We start from the raw sequence: 19772 nt of genomic DNA, 5'->3' as shown, positions 1-19772 counted from the left end.
TGATTATTATTTTTACTCACACCTGAGGAAGACGTTAACCTTGAAGGGATTTTTAAAGCCAGAGAATTGTCATTGCTTACTTAAAACTACTGACAGTAAGTGAAAGCTTTCAAACCACCTGAAAAATAATAAAGCTTTGCTCTTGTTTATTTTGATGGATGCTGTACATGATCTGTCTTCTTTAATATTTTAATACCTGGCCGCTACTTTCTTTCCACCTATCCACGGTGTCTGTCAGAGACCAGCTCTAGTCCTGGCTCAAGAAACCGCACCCCACCATGAATATACGGGCTGAAATCGTTTTTATTCTCTTCCAAGTTCATATTTAAGTTTTTTTTTTTTTAACTTGGAGTGGCTTACAAAGTTTCAGAGCGTTCCAGAGCATTGAAGGGACCTTAGAATCATTCAACACGATCGCCTTATTTTACAAATGAGGAAAATAAAGTCCAGAAGATTTATGAACTCTAGTCGCACAGAGGCCGTAAAGCCAGCGTGCCCAGTTCCTCACGAAGCCTGAGCTTTCATGCTGCAAGGGGCCCTCCCATTTATCTGGCACTGTCACCCTTTCAGAGGACAAGAACAATGGTGCATTTCGAAGACCGGGGAACTTTCTCACGTCCGTTAACTTCTTCAGCTCGGCCCGGCCGCGCAGCAAGTACACTGAATCATCTCTCGCGAGCTGGTTTTGTTTTAGGCAGTCCTTCCCTGCATTTCCCCATGGCTTCTGACACTCCTAAGTTCAGAGGGTGGCACCGTTGGGGAGGGGGCGGCCGTAAGGACGGACCGCCAACGCACCGGCGGCGCTGAAGGTCACGTTCCCCCGGGGTATCGTCAGACCCCGGCAGGTTTCCCCAGGGAGGATGGAAAGCGTTAGGCCGGGGACGCGAGCGCAGAAAGCCCCGAGGAGCTCCCGGGGGCGTGGGGTGGGTGCGAGGGGCCCGAGTCGGGGGAGAGCGCTCGGGGGGAGTCGAGTCTAAGGCGGCCGGGAGGAGCAGCGAGCGGGCCGAGGCCGGCGGGGCAGGGCTCCAGCACAGGGTACGCTGAGCTCTACCGCCAGGCGTTGCCCCCACGCGCCGCGCGGGCGCAGGGGGGCGCCCGGAGGGGGCGGGGCTCCAGGAGAGGCCACGGGGTCTGGGGGCGTGGCCTCGGCGGGCGGGGCGTGGCCTCGGAGGGGCGGGGCTGGGCGCTCGAGGCCGGCACGAGGCGCGGCTCCTCCCCTCGGCCGGGCGGCCTTCCTCGCGCCGCGCCTGTCCGCGTCCCGCCCCTCCGCCTGCTCGCTCGCTCGCTCGCTCGCTCTCCGGCTCGCTCTCCTCTCGCCCTCTCTCTTCCCGCCCTCCCCGCAGCTCCGAGCGACCCGGCTTCCCTCGCCGTCAAGTCTCTCATGAATATTGAGCGTCCCCTGTTGTATTTCCCGAGTTCCATTGCGGAAGCCGAGGCTCGCCATATTGTGCGGCGGCGGCGGCGCCGGCGGCCGCGGCGGCGGATCCTCCTCCCCTCCCCGAGTCTCGCTCGGGCCGCGCTGAGCGGAGCCGCCACCCCGTTGCCCGGGCTCAGGGGTCAGGAGCCGGTGAGTGGGAGCGGGGCTGCGGGGAGGGCCGGGGCGGCGGCGGGCCGGGGCGCCCGGAGGAGGGGTGTGTGTCGGCGGGGGTGTGAGCGGCGATGGCGCCCCCCGGCCCGGCCGCCCGCTCGCTTCTCCGGCCGCGGCGGCGGGGATGGCGGCCGGCGCGGCGGCTCATTGTTCGCGCTTCTCCGAGGGTCTGGACGAGCCGCTCGGGAATTCCTCCTGGCGCGGCCCGCGGCCCCGGCCTCCCGGGGGCGGGGGGAAGAGGAGCGGGCGCCAGCCTCTCTGCCGCCCGGCTCCGGACCGACCGGGAGGAATGCGGGTCGTGCCTGCGCTCTGGGGGTGGGGTCGCGACACTCGGAGCTCCTCGGCCGGCCGACGGAGGGACAGCCCTCCGGCCGCACATTCCTGGAGTGCCGCCCCGGCCCCGGCCCCGGCCCCGGCCCGGGAGCCGCGAGCTCGCCCCCTGCAGCCGTGGGGGAGGGGGGCTCGGTCGGGTTCGCCTTTGCAGCCGTGTAGTCCGGGCGCTACAACAACAACAAAACACCCCAAACCAAACCTCGGGGTGCTCCGTGCCGACCCGGAGCTTCCCTCGTCCTGCTGGTCAGGATCCTTACCCGGCTGCCTCCCTGTCTCTCTGCTGCGATGCTCTTAGGGAAAAAAAAAATCGGTCTTTCAAACTTTGAGGTTTCATTCCACGTACGTGCCCACTGAGACTAATTACAGGTTTATCTGCTTGAAGCTCCTCTGGGTATTGTGAACATTTTTTTTTTTAAGGAGTCTGTCGGAAGTTTTGGTGTGTTGTAGCATCGGGTGAAAAGTGACAGAATTCTTTCGCGAGTGTGAAAAATCTTGTATACGCATTAAATTTTTTTGGAAATTAAAAAATTGATGCACACTTTCGCCGTTTTAAAATAAGCATTTGAAAGTAGCAAAGCGGGCATCGTGGCTCATGACTTTAATTCCAATACTGAGGTTCGGGGAATCGGGATCAGCGGGAGTTCAAGGCCAGTCTGGCTATTGAGTGCAGGGTCAGTCTGGGCTAGAGCGAGACCCTGCCTCAAAAACAAAATCAAGTTGCGATTACTGTGTATTATATATTTTTGGTAGTTCTAAAATGATCAACTTGAATAGTTAGTGCAATTGGTAGATTTTTTGAATTATGTGTGATTGTTGAATATTTTAATAGTTTAAAATAGCGTAATAATTCATAGAGTTTTGGTTTGTTTTTGAGATAGTGATTCCCTCTGTAGCCCAAGTAGGCTGGCTTGTAACTCACCATATATTTGGTAGCACTCCGCCTTAGCCCCTATGGAGTGCTGAGATTCCAGCCCTGCTTATATCTTGGTTCTAAAAGTGAAATTTAATCATTCGACTTGTAAAGAACTTATATGGAAGCCATATGACTCTTGGATTTGTTTTTTCCTCTGAAATTCCTACTTGTCACAATCAGTAGGTATCTTTTTAAAAACATATTTTTATTTACTAGGGAGAGAAAAATGAGAATGGGCACTCCAGGTTCCAGCTGCTGTACATGAACTCCAGAAGCATGCACCGCTTTGTGCAGCTGGTTTATGTGGGTCCTAGGGAATTGAACCTGGGTCCTTTGGCTTGGCAGGCAAATGCCTTAACCACTAAGCTATCTCTTCAACCGTCAGAGGGTATCTCTTAAGATCTTGATCTTCATTGCCCACTTAATCTACTTTTTGGTAAATAATATAAGACCCCATTTTCTAGGGAATACCCAGCAAATATGGTCATTTGCTCCAGGGATTTTAGTTATTTCCTCAATTACCCATTTGGAATTTACATTTGAAATTAGTTACAGATGAATAAAATAGAGAATTTAAGCCAAGCATCATGACTCAGAGCTATTTTCTCAGCCCTTGGGAGCTGGAGGCAGGAGGATCAGGAGTTCAAAGTCATCCATGCTACACATTGAGTTCTAGGCCAGCATGAGCTACAAGAGACCCTGTCTCAAAAAAAAAAAAAAAAAAAATTAAGTAAAAGAACTTATGGAGGAAGATTGCCTCAGCCAGGCTAGTTTTGAGTATTTGAAAAATAAACTAATGGTCCTCAAATTTGCTGAACTGAGAACTTCAAATTAGAATAAATAACAATGTAGACAATCCAAAATACTGGAAATTTTTTACCTTTTTTCTTCAATGTGTAGCATTCAAGACAGCTCCCATGTTTGAGTGGATAGAAATACAGATCAGGCCAGCAAACGTTTAGAATTTCGTTTGTCTGTTACTGACTGCCAATCTATGATGTTAAGTTTCTTTAACCTGATTTACTCACGATTTTTGTTTATATTATGCAGTTTTTTTGGAATAAAGGTTACATATGCCTTAGGAATAATATATTACCAGATGTTTCAGTGAGTTTAATTTCTATACAGTAGTAAAGAAGCATAACTTCATCTATCAAGAGAAATGAGTTCACATTAAAATGTACTTTATTAATGTTATGGCATTGTTTCTACTGTAACTTAAAGTCCTTCATAATTTTGAAATGACTCTTGGTTGAATACTGGAGAAAGGAAAAAATGTATCACAGTTTGCAGGTTTTTTCCTTTTCCTTTGATTTAATTGTTTTTGTTTATTTTATTTATTTGAGAGGGGCAGACAGAGAAAGAGGCAGAGAGAGAGAGAGAATGGATGTGCCAGGGCCTCCAGTCACTGCAAACTTAACTCCAGATGTGTGTGCCAGCCATCTTGTGCATCTGGCTTACCTGGGTCCTGGGGAATGGAGCCTGGGTTATTGAGGCTTCTCAGGCAAGCACTTAACCGCTAAGCCATCTCTCCACCCCTACTTTTCCTTTTCTTAAAGTAGACTAATGTATAGCCATACTGCTTTGAATATCTTCAGAAGCAGGCTGTCCCTCTAGGCCAGGCTGGCCTCCCACTCTTTCAATACTCTTTCCTTGCATGGTTGATAAGTGCACTGCCACTGAGTTACATGCCTAGTCCTAGTTGGAAGTTTTGAAAAGGAAAAAATAGTTGAGATAATGTATATCTATTCCTAATATACACACATCTGCAATTGATTTTTTTTTTGTGTGTGTGTGTGTGTGTTTCAAGGTAGGTTCTTACCATAGCCCAGGCTGATCTGGAATTCACTATGGAGTCTCAGGGTGGCCTTGAACTCACAGCAGTCCTCCTACCTCTGCCTCCCGAGTGCTGGGATTAAAGGCGTGCGCCACCATGCCCGGCTGCAATTGATTTTTAACAAATATTTTATTTATTTACTGGGGGGGGGGGGCGGTTCACCAGGACCTCTAGCCACTGCAAATGAACTCCAGACGCATGTGCCGCCATGTATTTCTGGCTTATGTGGGTTTTGGGGAATTAAACCTAGGTCCTTAGGCTTCCCTGGCAAGTACCTTAACTGCTAAGCCATCTCTTCAGCCCTGTTTTTAAGTAGTAGTGTTTATCCTGAAAGATAAACATTGTCATTAGACACCAGTTACTGCTTGCTTTCTGGACTTCATTTGTCTGAAATTATTTATATATTGGGGAGAGGGGTGGAGAGAGAGAGCGCGCGCGCTAGCTAGAGGAAGAGGCATATAGAGAGAAAGGGCACACCAAGGCCTTCAGCCACTGTCAACAAACTCCAGACGCATTTGCTATCTTATGCATCTGGCTTATGTGGGTCATGGGGAACCAAAGCTAGGTACTTTAGCTTTTCAGACAAGCCCCTTAACTACTAAGCCATCTCCAGCCCAGTTTGTCTGAAATTTTAGTAACTGCTTATCAATTAATTTGTATTTAATTGAATAAGATAAGGTTTGGGATACAAAGGTACCTTAACACTCAGTTCATTTCTAAAGTCTACAATCTCTAGATTATCCTGTTCCCTCATTCCGCTTAATATGTCTACAAGATCATTTGCTATTTCCTGTTGGGAGAGTACAGCTTGATTGATCTTTACATAGGTAGTCTGGCTTTGTAAAGAGACTATTGGTATTTAAGTAGAAACTAGCTTTATTTGTTCATAGACAGGAGCAAGGTGATGAGTCCCAGGCTGAAGGTTCTGAGAGAACTTGGTGGCTAACCAATGGTAGTTTCATATTGTATGGAGAAAAACCAGTAGTAGTGGTTGTGTTTCCCTTTTTGCTGTGTGGGAGTTGGATAGCTGAGGTGGACTAGTGTGTCTGGGACCTACTAGTAGTATTTCCATTGGATGTTGAGCTGTGTATGTTACCAGAAATTCTGGGAAATTCCTCAGTTGTTGCTTTCTTTCATTTTTAGAATGAATTAGCAACATATTTACTTCTACATTCTGTCATTTGTTATAATTTATAAATACTAGTTTATCTGTATTAAGAATAATATTGACAGCTGGGCATGGTGGCACACACCTTTAATCCTAGCACTTGGGAGTTCAAGGCCACCTTGAGACTACACAGTGAATCCCAGGTCAGCCTGAGCTAGATAGAGTGAGATCCTACCAACTCCAACCCCCAAAAAAACAACAAAGAATAATATTGAAAAAGTTATTTGAAAAATTAACCTCAGATTAAATTTTTTGATGTAAAGTGACAAGCAGGTTCAAAAGCATCTGGATATTTTGGTCATTTAGTTTCAGCAGATAAAATTGCTTATGGGCTTTCCTTTATGATGTAGAGTGGAGTTGCATATAATGAAAAGTTAGAGTTGAACGTCAGTGTATAAAGCAGAAGTGTAGCCGGGCATGGCATGGGGACGAACACCTTTCATCCCAGCACTCACTCGGGAGGCCACCCTGAGATTACAGAGTAAATTCCAGGTCAGCCTCGGCTAAAGTGAGACCCTATCTCGAAAAACAAAGCAAATAATAGATAAATAAATTTTAAAAATAAATAAAGTAGAAGTCTATGTAGTGAAAAATTATGCTAGGCTGGGAGTGTAGTAGCTTGGGTAAGATTGTGTTCAGCATGTGCAAGGCTCTGGGTTCAGTCCATTGCATTGGGAAAAAAAATAACATGAAAAGGGCCTAGGTAGGCAAAACCACATACAGTAAGTTCAAGTCAGCTTTAGGTGTTGGAACTGATTGTTTCCTTGAACACTAGATGAAGTAGGGGCCATGCTGAACAGCAGCAAAAAAAAAAAAAAAAAAAACCAAAAACCAAAACAAAACAAAAAAACCCATGTTGTATTGTCTTTAGGCTATGTGCTTCAGTAAAAGGAGGTGAGTAGGTGTGTTTGGACTGGCCTGCACTAATTCATATCTAAATTATCTCTCACTTTCTTTACAGAGTTGGGTAGTCATGGACCTTATTGCTTTAACTTAGCAGAAGTAAAGCTTGGGAACTTCAAGCTAACCTTTATAAAATGGATTTTTTCTATAAAATAGCCCCACATTTTGTTTTTTCTTTATTGAAGTAACTCTCAGAAGAGAGCACTTGAACCACTGTTTAGCAGTTTATTAAGGTCTAGTATAGAAAACAGAAACTTCAGTAAGAATGTCAAAAAATTTAATATTAGGGAGTTGGCTAGATGGATGTCAAAGCAAAAAGGGAATAGTACAATAGTCATCAGACATCAGAGAAGTTCTGTGAACCTGGCATTAGCTCTTCTTTTTCTTTCTCCCCCCTCCTTTCTTTTTTTTCTTCCAACAGACTGGACTTTTTGTTTTTGAGAGAGAAAGAATTGGCGCACCAGGGCCTTTAGCCACTGCAATCAAACTCCAGATGCAAGTGCCCCCTTGTGCGCATGTGCAACCTTGCACATTTGTGCCACTGTACATCTGGCTTATGTGGAACCTGGAGAGTAGAACATGAGTCCTTAGGCTTTACAGGCAAGCGCCTTAACTGCTAAGCCATCTCTGCACCTGGCATTGGATTTTTGAGATGAATTGCCATGTGATAGTTGGTTCTAAAGTACCAAAAGAGGCCAGAACCACTTGTTGCTTCCTGGTCCAGGAATAGCATTTTCTAAGAGGAATTGAAAGGAAGCCTGTTTTCCAGTCTCCAGTTACTATCTGTTGGCAAAACCTACAGAGTCCCAGCTGGCAAAGGAGCTATGAAATAGGGATGCATATTCTCAGCTCCATTATCATAGACCATCGTTTGTAAAAAGGTGGTTTTAGAATTGAGACAATGAGTAAAATGATCTACACAAATAGTACATTGATAAAATACAGTAATTTACATAGAAAACCATGTCCTTCCCTTTTCTTTAAAAAACATGCATTATTTTCAGTGTGCCTGAAACTTGCTAGAAATTAGATTTAGAGAAATTCATTAAAGGCTTATTCTTAAGGACTGTAGTCTAAGTAGGCATGACAAATACAAGTACAGTGTGTTAAATACAATAGATGAGTGATGTTTTGACCCAAAGGACATAGCAACCAACTAGTTGCTTCTCTTCGTAGCTAAACTTAATGACTAGTATTAATTATATCCTGATTCAATCCAACTCATTCTTTGTGTTCATTCCCAACTCCTATGAAAGTAGTTGTTCTGCGCTATCTTTATCGCATAATCATAGTCATTTTTCTGTGTTTTATTCATAAATGATAGAAACAATTTTCTCTGTATATTTAGCTTACACAAATACTGTGCATACACAGATGTTTGAAAATTTTGTTTTTGCCGTGGATAATGGGGTAAAGTATTGCAGACATTGTTTCCTACTTTCAAGGTCATTCAAAAAGTGGCTTGATGGATGTGAGAATTCACATTAGTTAATTGAAACTGTATAGTGCCAGTAAGTGATCTAAAAAGGGGCTTTGAATTTCTAATCTGAATTCTTTTTTTTTGAGGAAGGATCTCACTCTGGCACAGACTGACCTGGAATTCACTCTGTTCTCAGGATAGCTACGAACTGATAGCAATCCTCTTATCTCTGCCTCCCGAGTGCTGGGATTGAAGGCAAACGCCACCACACCTGGCTCTAATCTGGATTTTGAAGCCAGTAATCTTACCGGTTTAATAACTAATGTTCTAAAATCTCAGTTTTCTGAGGTAGGAGGATATAGGTAGAACATATAAGATAAAATTTTCCATTGGGGTATTTATTAATTTCTGAGGAAAAGGAGACATTTCTCAATTCATTTTTATTTTAACGTTTTAATTGTCCACTGTCTCCTTTTCTCCATTTTTATATTGATTACTGTTATCTCTGTTAGCTACTGAGAAATGTGTAAACCCTACAGTACTTTGTTTCAACTTCGTTTGAGAAGTGTTCTGCTTCCCTCCAGCACATGCCATATTGATTTAATTTAAAACTAATTATTTACTTTTAAAAGGATGTATGCCTCTGTGCCAGTAATTGCATTAAGCTCTCACTATTTACACTGTTTGCTATATAGAGTTTAATTCAGTCTGGGATGGCTGTGCTGGAATCCAGCCAAATGTTTTTTAGAAGGCCTTCTATATATATTATAGAAGGCAGTAGCATGTATATTAGAAGGAATTTCAGAACTGAGGGTAAGAGACATGATTTCTAGGCCTAGGAATATAGCTCAAGGGGTAGTGCTAGTTTAGCGTAGACTTGATTGACTAGGACCAACCCCCAGTACTGTGTGTGAGAAAGAGGGAGGGGAAGAGGTTTCTACATGAGTTCAACTGTTTGTGAAGACATTTATTTTTCTTCATCTGTTAAGACATTAAAAGGTAATGTACTAGGCAAAGGGCTTTTTGAAAACAGCAAAGCATACTGTAAATACAAGGAGTGAATGTGAAGAAAAGAGAAATCTGTTTATTCGTAGCTTGCCTTCTTGATGACAGTTTTGTGACTAACTTATTTGTTCATCTATTTTTGAGACAATGTCTTATATATCCCAGTCTGGCCCTGAATTCAATATGTAGCCAAGGTTGAAGATCTGATCCTCCTGCCTCCCCGTTCCAAGTGCTCAGTTTATAGACCTGTGTGCCGCCATGCTCACTTTTTGTGGTGCTAGAAATTGAACCCATAGCCCTGTGTGTGCTATGCAAGCACTCTACTAACTGAGTTACGTCTCCAGCACCGTTTGTTTATTTGTACTTCATATTTTTCATATTTAATAGAAAGTTGTTGGTGTGGAACTGGGGTGTGAGAGGAGCTATGAATATCCTATGGCTCTTTTATTTTATTTTACTTTATTTGCAAGGAGAGAGAGAACAAGAATGGGCACATCAGGGCCTCTAGCTGCTGCCAGTGAACTCTGGATGCATGCACTTTATGCATCTGGCTTTACATGGGCATTGGGGAATTGAATTCTGGGTTTTAGGCTCTGTAGCCAAGTGCCTTAACTGCTGAGACCTCTCTTCAGCCCACGGCTTTTTAAAGAAAAGTTTGGTATGCCTCATTGGTTCCTTTCCCTTTGAGTTATATCTCTTGCTTATCCATATACCTTACTTATATACTGAGATAATACTCCTTACCTGTTTATATCTAGAAACAATAGTCCATTTCTTGTTTATACTCTGAGATAATAGAATAGTACCCTAAACTTACATTATATGTGCAGGAACAAAATCCTACCACTTTACAGATTGTTGAAATGACAGGTGCTTGAGACTATTCCTATTCACGATGGAAATCACTATTGTAGTTTTATTTTATGAGAGTTATGTCAGTTTCCGAAAAATCTGTTTTAATAATTTTATGTAGCAAGTTTGAAAATTCCATTTGGTTTGAATAAACTATTTCCTTTTACCCTTCAAAGTTTTACTTTGCATATTGAAGAAAACAGCTCTTAGCTAGTTGATAAATGCTTTCATAGCACTGAGGTTCTATCCTCTAGAAACATTTCCTCATGTGATTGATTGTAAAGTAAAAGAAATAAATATTGAAGGCTCACAAATATTGGTAGTTTAGTACTGTCTAAATAGTAAGATTGAGTTTTTCTATTGATATTATATTTGCTACGGTTTCATTAATATATAAGCTCCATTTGTCAGTTTGGGTTAGCCAACTTGCGTGGTTGTCTTGAAATTTCTCCCCTGCCCCTGCCTATGCTATTTTTTGTTTTGATGTTGGGGGACTGAATTAAGTATCTTGTGCTGGCTAAGAGACACTGCCACTGAGTACATGCTCATTTCCAACACTTTGGGAGACCTAGTATATTTTACTTATGTATACTATAGATAATGTTAGTTTAATTTGTTCTGAAACCTTTTGGATAATCTGTTGAATTAATTTGATTTAGGAGAGTTAAGATAATAATGTTCCATGTAGGGGACAAAAAATATTTTTCTATTTTTCGTTACTCGTGTCATAAATGTAGTTTTAAAAATATTATTCTGTGTGTTTGATTTGTTGCTTATCCGTTTAAAAAGTTCTTGAAGAGACTGGGCATGGTGTTGCACGTCTTTAATTCCAGCACTCTAGAGGTAGAGAGGTAGGAGGATTGCTGTGAGTTTGAGGCCACCCTGAGACTACATGGTGACTTCCAGGTCACATTGGGCTAGAGTGAAATCCTATCTTGGAAAAAAAAAAAGTACTTGAAGAGCTAAGAATGGAAGAAACTTTGAGAATTTCTTTTTTCCCCCAAGGTACAGTCTCCCTGTAGCCCAGGCTGACTACAGTATGTAGTCTCAGGCTGGCCTTAAACTCATGGTGATTCTCCTACTTCTTCCTGAGTGCTGGGATTAAATACAGACGTGCACCACCACACCCAGCAGATGTGTGTGTGTCAGAGAGAGACAGACAGACAGACAAACATACTATACACAGAACACTGAATGAATGGATGCATGGGTGTGCCAGGGCCTCTAGCCTCTGCAAATGAACTCCAGACACATTTTGGCCTTTTTTTGGCGGGGGGGGGGGGGCGGGTGGGTGGGTGAGTTAGAGTCTCACTCTAATCCAGGCTGACCTGGAACTCACCATGTAGTCTCAAGTTGGCCTTGAACTCATGGCAGTCCTCCTCTCCTACCTGCCTCCTGAGTGCTGGGATTTAAGGTGTGTGCCACCACACTTGGCTATTGAGCTGGTTGTGCATAAAAAAAACTACAAATTTTATGTATGCACCTAAATTTATGTGTGAACTCTAAAAGGTCCTTCACAGTTCTATTCCATAACCAGCCCAATAACCTATTTCCTTTTTTTTTTTTTAGCTCAGGCTGACCTGAAACTCACCTTATAGCTCAGGCCAATCTTGAATTTTCAGCCATCCTACTTACTACTTTAGCCTTTCAAGTGCTGGGATTAAATGGGTAAGTCACCACACCTGGCTTGTATAGTAATGTTATAAATGGTTTGCATACATTACAGATAGATATACCGTAGTGTAACTGTGGCAGTGAGATGTAAGCCATAACTGCCTTGATGACAGAAGCTTGTTAGGATAGCTGAAGAAAATTGAGAAGGCCTCAGGGAAGATAATTTACTTCCTCATTTAGGCTTGGAAATTCTTTTAGGTAGTGTGGAACAGGTGTTTTGGGCCTTCAAAGATCTCTGGGTCCATGAATACTCTGAGAAGCTTGTTGCATGTGCTTTTGTTTCTCCTAAGAGATGCATTTCTCGCTTCCATCAGGTTCTTAAGGGGTGTTGTTACAGACCCAGAAAAGTTCAGAATCATGGAGTTGTAGGACTTTTGTTAGGAAGTGGTGGCAGGTGGTGGTATACTCCTGTACTCTCAGTCACTAGAGAGGTCATGAAAGGAATGTCTTCAGTTTCAGGTCATCCCAACCCCCCATCCTCAGAACTTGAAAACTATGTATTATGTTGAATTAATGCAAGCTTTTGTTTCCTGGTATTGTTCAGGAATGTAGAACCAGTTTTTTTTTTTTTTTTTTGGGGTTTTTTTTTTTTTTTGGTACTAGGAATTGAATCCAGGGTCTTAAACATACTAGGCAGTTGTTCTATCACTGCTCTGTATCCTAGCTTTATTTAGTTATTTATTAGAGAGAGAGAAAGAAGAGGCAGATAAGAGAGTGGGTGTGCCAGGGCCTCTATGAACTCCAGACTTACATGCACCACCTTGTGCATCTAGATTTACGTGGGTACTGGCAAATCAAACCTGGGTCATTAGGCTTTACAGGCAAGTACCTTACCTGCTAAGCCATCTCTCCAACCCATTCTACCTTTTTTTATTTTACATTTTGAAACAAGAGTCTTACCAAGTTGCCCAGGGTAGCCTTGAACTTGTGATCCTCCTGTCTCAGCTTCCCAAGTATCTGATTGCAGGTTATGCCACCATGCCTGACTTCCATTTTGTTTATGTGTGGATTTTGCTACCTTAGAAACTTAAGTTTTTATTATGGCACTTTCTTTTTTAACATTTACTGCCTGGAAAACTCAGGATTATAAAACCTCTGTGAGTTTGGTGTGGCATAAGCCTGTAATCTCTGCACTTCAAAGGCTAAGACTAGAGGATCGCAAGTTGAAGGCCAGCCTGGGCTACTTACGGTGGGGGCAAATAGATATAAAAGCTTGTGCTACTGATGTGATTTGTTGGTAGATACTTGTACCTGTGTTGAGTCACCAGTACCACTAGCAAAAAACCAAACCTGGCCGGGCGTGGTGGCGCACGCCTTTAATCCCAGCACTCGGGAGGCAGAGGTAGGAGGATTGCCGTGAGTTCAAGGCCAGCCTGAGACTACAGAGTTAATTCCAGGTCAGCCTGGACCAGAGTGAGACACTACCTCAAAAAACCAAACCTGCCAGGCGTGGTGGCGCATGCAGAGGTAGGAGATTGCTATGAGTTCAAGGCCACCCTGAGACTACATAGTGAATTCCAGGTCAGCCTTAGCTAGAGTGAGACCCTACCTTGAAAAACCAAGAAAAAAAAAGTGTTTCTGAGGCTACTTAATATAAAGCCATAAAGTTGTAAGTGAGAAACCTAAGGTGTGATTAGTCTTGGTTTGTCCTAGGATTTAAAGTAGATTTTTTTTTTATCATTGGAGTAGATTGGTGAAAAATTTGTGGTTATTGCTGTATCAGTAACCAATATTCCTATCAAATTGTCTCCACCTTGTGGCCACAAATATGTTACAAAACTAAAGGGAGAAACTTAGGGAGAACTTAATGATGACTTGTTGCTTGGGGGGGCAGAATGGGACAATTCGAGGTTGAACTTAGGGCTGGATGGGCCTCATGAATGTTCTGCAAGTGTACTACCTCAGAGCTATTTACTTACTATGTTTTTTTTTGTTTTTTTTTTTAGCTTTTATTTTGAGACACAATGTTATGTTGCCTAGGCTGGCCTTGAATTCAGCTGGGATCACAGACAGGCCTGTGCCTTCAGGCCCTATTAGGTGGGAGTTTTTTTGCAAAAGGAATCCTGGGGTCAGTGTGCTTTCATATTTCATGATGTTATCAAGGAATTTATATACTTTGTATATGTTAATTAGGCACTAATTGTTAACAGTGTTGGAAGGTATAATGTGTTAAACTTACACTCTACAGAGTTTATACATGTACGTGCATATTATATATGCAAAAATAGGCATATAATCACATGTTATGTTTTTCTCTTTTTGGTTTTTCAAGGCAGGGTCTTGCTTTAGTCCAGTCTGACCTGGAATTCACTATGTAGTCTCATACTGGTCTTGAACTCACGGTGATCCTCCTACCTTGGTCTCCTCTAAGTGCTGGGATTAAAGGTTTGTGCCACTACGCTTGGCTTCTCTTCTTAATTTTGACATGAGGTAATTTGTTAATTCTACCGGTGGAGAAGGAAAGCAAATAATAATTGATGCTGGGACACCTTCCAGTTACATAGATTTGAAGAATAGATCTCTACATCTTAAGTGTAAAAGATGAAACAAAATATGAAAAAGTATAGGTGGATATTTCAGTTTATAATGTGTCTATTTCCAAAAATAAAAAACCACAGAAGGAAAGAATAATACACTAAAATGCATATAAAATGAAATTCATGTTCTAAGTCAAAACAACAAGCAGGAAAAATATTTAACATAACAGGCAAAGGTCATTTTCCATACAAGAAAATCTTACATTATGGATGAACTGTTAAATTTTTTTCTTTGATGGGACATGATCTTGTTATGTATCCCAGGCTGTCCTGGAACTTGCTATGAATATAGATAAGGCTGGCTTCTAACACAGGGTCTTCTTGCTTCTGCATTCTGAGTGTTGGAAATACAGACTACAGACAGCTAAAAATTAACATTACCCCCCCCCCCCCCAGGTAGGGTCTCACTGTAGCCCAGGCTGACCTGGAATTCACTATGGAATCTCAGGGTGGCCTTAAACTCATGGTGATCCTCCTACCTCTGCCTCCCAAGTGCTGGTATTAAAGGTGTGCCACCACACCTGGTTTACAAATTAATTTTTAAGAAAGCTAATAGGACAGATGAAAACAAAGCTCGGTGACACATGATAAAACACATTGCTTGCTTGCTTGCCTAAAGAATTAATACCAGTAACACCACTAATGATTGAGGCTGAAGTATTTCTACCTTTTGACCCCTTTGGAGACAGGTTTTTACTCTAGCCCAGACATGATGTGGGACTCATTATATATACTGGCATACTTCCCAGCTCTCAGCCATCTTCTACCTCATCTTTCTGATTGCCAGGATTATAGGAATAAGGCATCACGTCTTGCTATTTGCAGTTTTTACATAGGGCAGACTTAAATAATGCTCCTATCTCTGGTAGAAATGTAAATTAGAAGCTAGTGATGTAGCTTTATTTGTCAGAGTAAAAAAACGTGCATCTGGCTGGGTGTGGTGGCACATACCTTTAATCCTAGCATTCAGGAGGCAGAGGTAGGATCATTGAGTTCAAGGCAAGCCTGGTACTACAGAATGAGTTCCAGGTCAGCCAGTCATACTTGTAAGAATTTGTCTAGTCAAGGTTTGGTAACTGTCAGAGTTAATGTCAGCAAAACATTGAAAAGTGAGTAAATTCTGAGTCACCTTTTTTCTTTGGAGGAAGGTTTTGGAAAGTTTCTTAAGTCTCTAAAACATGCATTTTTGTGAAAAAACTGGAATAAAGCTGCAAGCATGAGGAGGGGAATTAAACTGAGGCTTTTAGGGAAAATATCAAGATATCAAAATACCAAGAAATTCAGAGGAGAAATGAGTACTGAAGAAAGCAGAAACTATACAGGTAGCACACCTATAGTTAGAAAAAGCATCCACATGGAGATCAGAGACCAGAGGAAAATCATGTATGTGATTAAAGTGAGAATCTATCCCAAACTATAAAGCAGAGGCAAGTAGAAAAACCGTTCAAACCAAGAAACAATATTATGCCGCCCCCCAAACCAGCCTGTTGGGTGAGGGGGAAGCTAGACTTAGTGTTTCCCTGTGGTCCCAGCAAAGAGGCAGAACTGAGCAGCAGAGTCAGTAAAAAAAAAAAAAAAAAAATAGCTGAGCTGAGAGGAGCTAGGCTGAGTAGGGTGGAGTTAGCAACAGGAAGATGGGAGCCTTTATAGGCCAGAGGAAGACCTAGTTGGTTGGTAGGTTTGGAGGGTGGGTGCCAGAGCCAGTCCACCTGGACCATCTGTCTAGGTAGCATGATAGACTGTGGGCAGCAGGGGGTGGTCAGTCTTATGTCAGGGCTAGATGGCACGTGGGATATCATCTCCTGGTTCTCTTTGGGCCTCAGTCTCTACCTGAAATTGCTAACAGAAGCTAGCTTTCTCCTATCCTTCAAAACTACCTCGAAGAAGAAAATACAGGTCTGTAAAATAAGTGCTTACTATGCAGTTTATAAAAAACCCCTCACCCCCTTTTGTGGCTTTTCAAGGTAGGGTTTTGCTCTAGCCCAGGCTAACCTGGCCCCAAAGAACCTTTTTGAAAGGCATAGAAGCTTCTGCAGTTAGGAAAATTGGTCTCTAGTTTTGTCAGGTTAATCTTTTAGATAAAGATACACTATAAAAGAACCAGTTTCATTCATTAACTATTTGACTAGTACAAATTACACCTTAGATGATTCTGTTGTTTTTATTATCATTTGAGAGAGAGGAGAGAGTAACTATGGGACTTGCCAAGGCCTCCTGCCATTGCACATGAATTCCAAACACGTGCTCCACTTGGTGCATCTGGTTTTATGTGGGTGCTGGGGAATCAAATCTAGGTTATTAAGCTTTGTAGGAAAGCACCTTTAACCAATGAGCCATTTCTTCCAACCCCCCCCCCCCCAGATTATTCTTAATATACAACTAAATTTGAAAACTGGGTCCCACCACCACTACCACCCATAGGCACATTTCTTATGACAGAAGTCTTCATTGGGCAAAGAAACTGAAGTTCATATTTTCTTAACTTTTTCCCATTTTGCCATTGTATTTCTTCTGATAATTGGGGTTTACTTGTTATGAAGGATAATTTTGTCAATTTAACAGGTGGGAAGATTTATCTGATTGTGAGTGACACCATTCCATGGGCGGGAGTCCCTAGACTGAAAGGAGAAAGTTGAGCACCACCATTCCTTCCTGCTTCCCCCCTTCTTTTTCCTCATAGGGTCTCACTTTAGCCCAGGCTGGAATTCACTATGTAGTCTCAGGATAGCCTTGAGCTCACAGTGATTATCCTACCTCTGCCTCCTATATGCTGGGAAGGAATAAATTTTTCATTATAAAATTTTTAGTTTTTAATTTTCAATCATTTATTACGTGTGCATGTTCTGTTCTTGCATGTGTGCCTGTATGTCTCTGAGTTGGTGCACTTGTGTGTGGTTGAACATGCATGTCTCCAGGCCAGAGATTGACATTGGATATTTATCTCAATTGCTCTCCACCTTGTTTTTAGAGACAGTCTCTTGCTGAACCTGGAGCTCACCAATTTGGCTAGATTAGCTACCTAGCAAGCCCCAGGGATCATCCTGTTTCTACTTCCCCAATATGGGGATTACCAAAGCACATTCCTCTTTTATGTGAGTGTTGGGGATCTGAACTCAGATCTTCATCCCTAATTTATTATTTTATTAAACAGTTTTGGGAATTGGGGCCCTATTAAGCCTACTCTAAGCTGGGCATGGTGGCGCATGCCTTTAATCCCAGCACTCGAAAGGCAGAGGTAGGAGGATCACCATGAGTTCAAGGCCACCCTGAGACTACAGAGTTAATTCCAGGTCAGCATGGACCAGAGTGAGACCCTACCTCAACCCCCCACCCAAAAAAAAAAAAAGCCTACTCTAGCTGAATACAATTAAAAATGCCATTTAAAGGTGACAATTGGGGCTGAAGAGATGGCTCAGTGGTTAAAGCACTTGCTTGCCAAGCCTGAGAAGCCCTGGTTCTATTCCCCAGTATCCACATAGGCCAGATGCACAAAGTGGTGCATGCATATGGAGTCCATTGCAGTGGGAAGAAGCCTTGGAGTACCTATTCATTCTTTTTCACTTTGCTTGCTAATTTTTAAAAAAGTTTACAAGTGGAATATGTTCAGCAAGGTATTATTGTACCTCAGATGAAATGCGTACCATCTTACTGTAAAATGAAAAAGTAAAATCTGGTTGTTGTATCTTAACTGTAGTACTATAGCTGCATAAAAATAACCTTATTAAGTTGTTAATCACTTTTTGGAATAATCTCCCCTTTGTCCTGAGTTGGGGATGTGGTTTGATAGAATTGGCCAGCCTATGTTTATCACAGCAGAAACAATAGCTACCATATACTCTTCACAGAATCCTGTTGTGGTTTGGATATGTTAGGGTTCATTTATTGAATGTTTGGTTTGTAATGCAGTGTTCAAGTGTGAAGGGTCTGGATCATGAGGTCTGACATAATCAGTGAATCAGTCTATTGATGGATGCATAATGTGCTGAGATAACTGGGGTGTATATGCAAAGTAGTTGAGGCTTAGTTGGAGAAAGTGGCTCACTGGGGATATGCCTTTGAAAAGGGTATGTTTTGCTCTTTTTGCTCTTTGTTTGCCACAAGGGGAGCTGCTTTTTTGTTATCACTCATCCAACAACTGAGAATTTAATGAACAAGTCTAGAGTGGGTTTTTTTCCCATTATATTATTTTTTTAAATAGACATGCAGATATTTAGGTATCATTCATTCTGTCATTTTTTTAAAATTTTTATTAACATTTTCCATGATTATAAAATATATCCCATGGTAATTCCCTCCCTCCCCACCCCCACACATTCCCGTTTGAAATTCCATTCTCCATCATATTACCTCCCCATTACAATCATTGTAATTACATATATACAATATCAACCTATTAAGTATCCTCTTCCCTTCCTTTCTCCACCCTTGATGTCTCCTTTTCAACTTACTGGCCTCTGCTACTAAGTATTTTCATTCTCACGCAGAAGCCCAGTCATCTGTAGCTAGGATCCACATATGAGAGAGAACATGTGGCGCTTGGCTTTCTGGGCCTGGGTTACCTGACTTAGTATAATACTTTCCAGGTCCATCCATTTTTCTGCAAATTTCATAACTTCATTTTTCTTTACCGCTGAGTAGAACTCCATTGTATAAATGTGCCACATCTTCATTATCCACTCATCTGTTGAGGGACATCTAGGCTGGTTCCATTTCCCAGCTATTATAAATTGAGCAGCAATAAACATGGTTGAGCATGTACTTCTAAGGAAATGAGATGAGTCCTTTGGATATATGCCTAGGAGCGCTATAGCTGGGTCATATGGTAGATCAATCTCTAGCTGCTTTAGGAACCTCCACACTGTTTTCCACAATGGCTGGACCAGATTGCATTCCCACCAGCAGTGCAGAAGGGTTCCTTTTTTTCCACATCCCTGCCAACATTTATGATCATTTGTTTTCATGATGGTGGCCAATCTGACAGGAGTGAGATGGAATCTCAAAGTAGTTTTAATTTGCATTTCCCTGATGACTAGTGACGTAGAACATTTTTTAAGATGCTTATATGCCATTCGTATTTCTTCCTTTGAGAACTCTCTATTTAGCTCCATAGCCCATTTTTTGATTGGCTTGTTTGATTCCTTATTATTTAACTTTTTGAGTTCTTTGTATATCCTAGATATTAATCCTCTATCAGATATATAGCTGGCGAAGATTTTTTCCCATTCTGTAGGTTGCCTCTTTGCTTTTTTCACTGTGTCCTTTGCAGTGCAAAATCTTTGTAATTTCATTAGGTCCCAGTGGTTAATCTGTGGTTTTATTGCCTGAGCAATTGGGGTTGTATTCAGAAAGTCTCTGCCAAGACCAATATGTTGAAGGGTTTCCCCTACTTTTTCCTCTAGCAGTTTCAAAGTTTCCGGTCTGATGTTAAGGTCTTTAATCCATTTGGACTTAATTCTTGTGCATGGCGAGAGAGAAGAATCTATTTTCATCCTTCTGCAGATATTTATCCAGTTTTCAAAACACCATTTGCTGAAGAGTGGCT

The 19772-nt window shown here is 42.2% G+C and overlaps 1 protein-coding gene across 1 annotated transcript in view; it reads left to right on the top strand.

Moving 5' to 3' along the window:
• Positions 1-1313: 1313 nt before the first annotated feature.
• Positions 1314-19772, top strand: part of Rnf2 (ring finger protein 2) — a 38301-nt gene continuing 19842 nt past the window's right edge. Inside the window, exon 1 of the mRNA XM_004658709.2 lies at positions 1314-1567. The gene's annotated coding sequence lies outside the window, so the exon portion shown is untranslated. The remainder of the gene's footprint in view (positions 1568-19772) is intronic.

The sequence above is a fragment of the Jaculus jaculus genome, chromosome 1 (genome assembly GCF_020740685.1).
Source record: "Jaculus jaculus isolate mJacJac1 chromosome 1, mJacJac1.mat.Y.cur, whole genome shotgun sequence".
NCBI lineage: Eukaryota > Metazoa > Chordata > Mammalia > Rodentia > Dipodidae > Jaculus > Jaculus jaculus.
This window is presented reverse-complemented; position numbering and strand designations above follow the sequence as displayed.